This window comes from Camelina sativa, chromosome 11, assembly GCF_030686135.1.
Source record: "Camelina sativa cultivar CO46 ecotype springtype chromosome 11, ASM3068613v1".
NCBI classification, from domain to species: Eukaryota; Viridiplantae; Streptophyta; class Magnoliopsida; order Brassicales; family Brassicaceae; genus Camelina; species Camelina sativa.
In genome coordinates, this window is record NC_141890.1 from 31,982,007 (window position 1) to 31,988,276 (window position 6,270).

Here is a 6,270-nt window from a genome sequence, read left to right on the forward strand (position 1 = left end):
CGACGGGTCGGACCCCATTATCATCATCATTACCCACTTTCACGTCCCTAAATTATTCTCTTATCTCTCTCTTTCCCTAAACCCAAATCATAAATTATTCTCTCTTGTTTTGCTTTTGCTTTTTAATTCTTTTCATTTCACTCAATAACAACAAGAATGCCCAGATCTCCCGATCCATCCGCAAAATTAGAATTTTTTTGAGATTTGATCATATGGGTCACCTAAAAATTTAGTCTTTTTGATCTGGGTTTAATGCCAAGATTCATCATTTCATATGGGAAACAACAACGACAGCGGAGGACGCCGTCGGCGGCGAAACCATTTGGCTCCTCCTTCACGTTCTCTATTTTGTTGATTTTATAATCAATTTCAAAACAAAACAGAGTAGATAACATGTGAGACTGTGTTCTTCCTCATGAGTCGTGACCATATCTGAAGTTTATGGTCTTCTTGTTGCAATTTGACTTCTCTGATTTTGCTTAGAACATGAAAATATATAATATCAACCTTTGGTCAAATTTTCATGTGTAATTATCTAAGTTTATGTAATTGATTATCTGTCTTATGGTTTTGAATTCTACGGGTCTGATTGGTAACGTACCCAAAGCTGTACAGAAAAGCTGTAAGCTGTTACGAAATAGTGCAAAGCTGTAGGAAAGAGCTATACATGAAAGTTGTACCAAAAAGCTGAGAGTAAAGTTTTTAATAAAGTTTTTAGTAACGCTTTTGTGATTGATAAAAAATCAAAGCTGTACAAGTGGTACAACTTTAATTGTGTTCACCAATCAAGGCCTACTTCTAATGAAAAGAAGAAAATGAGAAGAAGAGAGAAGAAAAATCAATTTGGGAATTTTTGGTTTTCAAGTTTTCTTGGTTTAGTTTTGTAATTGGGTTAAATTTTGGTAAAATCCGGTTAAATGAGTTCATTAGTTGGTTAATGAAATAGTAAACCAATAGCAAACTGTATAAACGAGATTTGTGGAGCAATAGATGATATCTGATATTCCGAAGGGGAAATAGCAATAGAAGTATGGATTCGGGTAAAAATAAGTGGAGTACCTAAATTCGTAGGAGATATAGATCGAGGTCAAAGATCAAGGTGAATCTAGTACGATATGATAGTTCTGAGGGGGAAATAGAAAGTCGTTCCACTTTTTACATATATCTATATATATAAAGTTAACTTTGCCCACTTCTCCTTCCTCCACATCAACATCTACTTAATCATTTTTTTTTCATAAAAAAATACTATTTTTAATATTAATTCATTGATATTTATTAATTATAATTAATAATAGTAAAAAATAAATAAAAATGAATTAACTAAAATTAATGAAATTTTAAAATAGTATAAACAATAATATAATTATTTAGTAAATAATAAAAATAATAACTATCTAAAAATGAATTAAGTAAATTAAATGAAAATTTTAAAATAGTAAAAATAATACTATAAATTTGTTTTAGTAATAATGTTATTATTAAAATTATAACCAAAAAATGATTATATTCCAAAATTTAGAATGGGTTAATGAGTTTTAGAATGTAAGTAAGATTTTAATGAATGGTAGAGCAAAAAAAATAAGTTATAAAAATCTAAACATGAAAATAAAATTGAAGTGAAACATTAGTTTCTAAGAAACATATACCATAAAGATTTATTATTAAATTTTACTTATAACAAAGAAAAGATTAATTACTTAACTTAACTTAACTTAAAAGTTTTGATCTAAAACAAATACATTGTAAGGGAAAAACTTTTTTTTGGGAAAACTATAAAAAGAATTTTGAAAAAATAATCTATCTAAAGAAACAAAATCAATGGTCAGGAAATATAGAAAAATGATATGCAAACCGTTACAAAAAGTGGCATGTGATTTGTATAACATATCTCATAAAGTATATTATCAACTGGAGCTACAATTTTATAACATGATATAAAACATATATAACAAATATATATATATATCTATATATATATATATATATTATCAAATGCTTTTAACCCAAAACATTGATAAAAACAACATATTTAAAGTACACTATATTTTTTTGAGAAGACGAAGTTGGGGTTGCATCACAAAATTAACATATGCAAATAACATATGAGATTTTAGAAAAATATGTATCTTGGATTAGTGAATAGATATTCATTGTAGGGTTTAAATGATTCATCATTTAAGCATTCTTGACTTAGTCTGAAATTCTATTATGGCAGATGATGCATTTTGACAACCTCATTGTAGTCTGAAATTCTATTATGGCAGATGATGCATTTTGACACTTTGTATATTCACATTTAATGTAGGATATCGATATGTTTAAATGATCTCTATAATTAGGTCAACGATCGACATTGACGTTAGAACTTTTAAAATTATGTTTTTATGGAATATGAATATGGAATAAACTCTTTTAAAGATAAAAGTTCAGAAAATTGTCGACAATATTATTGCGACACTAAACAATATATGTTATATATAGATTAGTAAAATAAGTACGACATTTATATAGATTTATCTTTTAATATTCAAATTATTATCATATTCAATGATTCTTATTGATAAAAATTTGGACTAAAATCTCACGTAAAATCGCAAATAGATATAACAAAGAAATATTATCTTAAAATTATATATCCTTTATCCTATAAAACACAAGTCACTCTACTAATAAAAAATTGACATATCAGCAAAACTAAATTATCTTTTAAAAATATATGTAAAACAACAAATGATCGAAGAAAAAAAACTTTACTTTAAAAAGAAAAAAAGAAAAAAACAAATTATTTGTTTGACGAAAAAATCTCAAGTAATTTTTCTAACTGCTTTCCCATACCTCCATGATCGTCTACATCTCCACACAATAACTACTTTTCTTTCTTTTACTATATATATATATATATTACAGTATTATTTTATAAAAACCAAAACCAGTTTCTATGGTTAAAAAATCAGAACAAATCCACAAACCAATCGTTGGCTATGGGATGTTTATTTTTCCTGTGACAATAATATATTCACATCCAAGGTAAATTGGGTGTTCGATTCATTTTTTTTGTCTCTGCATCTCCTTTACATGATCTCACGTTATTTTCTTTTGCTTCTTCTTTCACAGCTGACAGCCCTCTATTTCCAAAGTCTCACGTACATTTTGAATCTACGCTTCTATTCACTCTGAGTTTGGCTTACATCATCACCACCAACCAAGACTCCATTCCTTTTCGACAGTTCTTCCAAGGAGATCTTTATGCCTCTCCTCTGGCATGACATGAGTGCAACCTTAAGACATACGGCACAAAGGTCAATTTCTCTGACCAGCCATTCTTACAAGATAAAACATCCAAATTAAATATCCAGTTTTTCTTCCTTCGTCTTTGATGCAGTTAGATACACGTCTCTCTTCTCAGTTCTCTCTTATATATTTATATTGTTTTTTTTTCAAGTTTTAAAAGTATATATTCCACACTTGGTCTCTGAAAAATACACCAAAAATATAGTAATTGTTGTAAAACACTTAGAGTTGATCTTCTATAACCGGTCCATACATGGTCCATACACGGCCCATGTATGTCCAAGACAATAAGGCCCATTGGCCATCTCTTTTGTACTTAGTCGGTTTAGTGTTTCCTAAGGTGATAAGGGTTTGTCCTTCACTATATATATGTATGATTATCGAACACTTAATAAGAAATAAGACAAGAGAAAATCTCCTTCGATTTCTCTAGTTTACAACACGTTATCAGCACGACTTGTTCTAAAGTCCAACTGAGATAAAACCCTAAACCCCTAAACCGCCGCTGTCGCCTTCTCTCTTTATTCGTGTTCCGTTTCTGTCGGGGGTGAGTTCTGTTCGGTGATCGTTTCCTGCTCGTGACCAGTTCGTGATCAATCTTCGTTCGTGGTCCGGTTCAGTTCGTGATCAAGCTTTTATTCATAACTCGTTCGAGGTTCGAGGTAAATCCCTGTTCGTGATCGGTTCGTGTGCTGATATTTTCCAAGGTTCGTGATCAAGAGAAGTAAAACCGAAGTCTTTAGCTCTCGGTTCATATCCAGTCAACCCCAAATCGGTGGAAGGTAAATAATTCGAAAACCATCAGACATATACACATCGAACCTGACTTAAATCTATAAGAACCTTATAATACTAAAATCGGATTGTGTGAGGTTTAGGGTTGCTAGATTACTTGCGAATTGAACAAATTATATCATGATTGAAATCTGGTTGTTATTGATTGATTGATTGCATGAAAGCATTGAACCTAGAAACCTAAAATCGAATTAGAGAGAAAATTAATATGTTTGTTCTAGGTTGTTAGAATCGAAATTGTTCTATATTTTGCATGAAAAATCAAAACAAAAGATTAGGATAACTTCCAAATTAATTATAGTAATTATCCTAAAATCCTAGAAAATATTTCCTAAAAACTTTGTGATTAGTAAAATGGAAAATTTAAGAAAAAGGAAATTTAGTAAAAGGAAAACATTGCATGCTAGAGAGAAAATTAATTAGAGAGAAAATTAATATGTTTGTTCTAGGTTGTTAGAATCGATATTGTTCTATATTTTGCATGAAAAATCAAAACAAAAGATTAGGATAACTTCCAAATTAATTATAGTAATTATCCTAAAATCCTAGAAAATATTTCCTAAAAACTTTGTGATTAGTAAAATGGAAAATTTAAGAAAAAGAAAATTTAGTAAAAGGAAAACATTGCATGCTAGATTATATTTGTTGTCTAGGATTATTGTTTCATGCATGATAAGCCACGAAAATTTGAGTATAAAAGCATGGCATGGTTCGGTCTCAAATACCGCATGACCTTTAAGTGTTTGGCATGGTTCGGTCTCAAATACAACATGACCTTTAAGTGATTGGCATGGTTCGGTCTCAAATACCGCATGGCCTTAAATTGTTACATGGTACGGTCTCAAATACCGCATGCTAATGATCGGATGTTCGTTCTGTATTGTGCAGATGGCAAAGCTGAACAACCTCTCCTATGCTGCCCTTAATGCTTCTGGAGACAATTACTTGCAATGGGCTTTGGATACTAAGATCCATCTGAAATCAAAAGATTTATGCGAATGCATTGAGGATGAGGTTGAGTGTGCAGAAAAGGATAAGTATAAGGCAATTATGCATATACGCCATCACCTTGCTGAGAGTCTCAAGAACCAGTACCTCACAGTTGAAGATCCTCTTGACCTTTGGACAGAGCTGAAAGGCAGATATGGACACCAAAAGACGGTGCTCCTACCAAAGGCTCAATTTGATTGGAAAAACCTAAGGATCCATGACTAGAAATTCGTGGATGAGTATAACTCAGAGCTATTTAAGATAGTCTCAATCCTAAGGTTATGTGGTACAGAGGTTACTGAGAAGGATCTGCTAGAGAAGACATTCTCTACCTTTCACTCCAACAACATACTGCTTCAACAACAGTATCGTGAAAAGGGGTTTAAGACTTATGCAGACCTTATCTCTTGTTTGATACTTGCTGAGCAGAACAATGAGCTATTGATGATGAATAGTGCATTGAGACCGCCGGGTACAGCACCATTACCGGAAGCTCACAAGGTTGATATGGCAAAGAAAAATCCCAACGAGCCTAAAGAGCCAAAGAAGACTAAAGAGTCTAACTATGTCCATAGGGACAAGTATGGTCGTGGCCGTGAGAGAGGTGCACGTGGTGGTCCTGGTCGTGAGACCTATCAAGGACACAATTTTGGTGGTCAAGGCCGTGGAAACCGATTCGGCTTCGGCCGGGGTCGGGGTAGAGGCCGCGGACAATTTAAACCGCAACATAAGACTAAGTTCACTTGCCATATATGTGGTATGGAGAACCATTGGGTAAAGACATGCAGAACTCCTAAGCACCTTGTTGATCTCTATCAAGAGAATTTGAAAAAGAATCCAGAAGCTAACCTGGTTCATCTCGATGGTGAAGGTGATTTCGACCATGAGAAGGATGACCTATTGGATTATGAAACTTCTGATTGTTTAAGAGAAGATAATTAAACTCAAATGTGGTCTTGATTTACTTTTATATTTTATGCATTACATTTTGATTGGATTATTGTTTGGATAATTATTTTGGTTTAAATTCAAATTTCCTTCAATATATTTTGCTTGTTTTATTACTTTAAAGTTTAAAACATAAATTCTTGTCCATTATAAAAATGGTTGAGGACAAGAACATCCTTGTGGTGGATAGTGGATCCAGCCACACAATTTTGAAGGATAAGAGATATTTTATTAATCTCATTA

General features: G+C 32.0%; 1 pseudogene; it reads left to right on the top strand.

Annotated features, from left to right (window-relative positions):
* The first annotated feature begins 1,995 nt into the window (after positions 1–1,995).
* Positions 1,996–6,021, top strand: LOC147934688 (uncharacterized; annotated as a pseudogene).
* Positions 6,022–6,270: the final 249 nt, after the last annotated feature.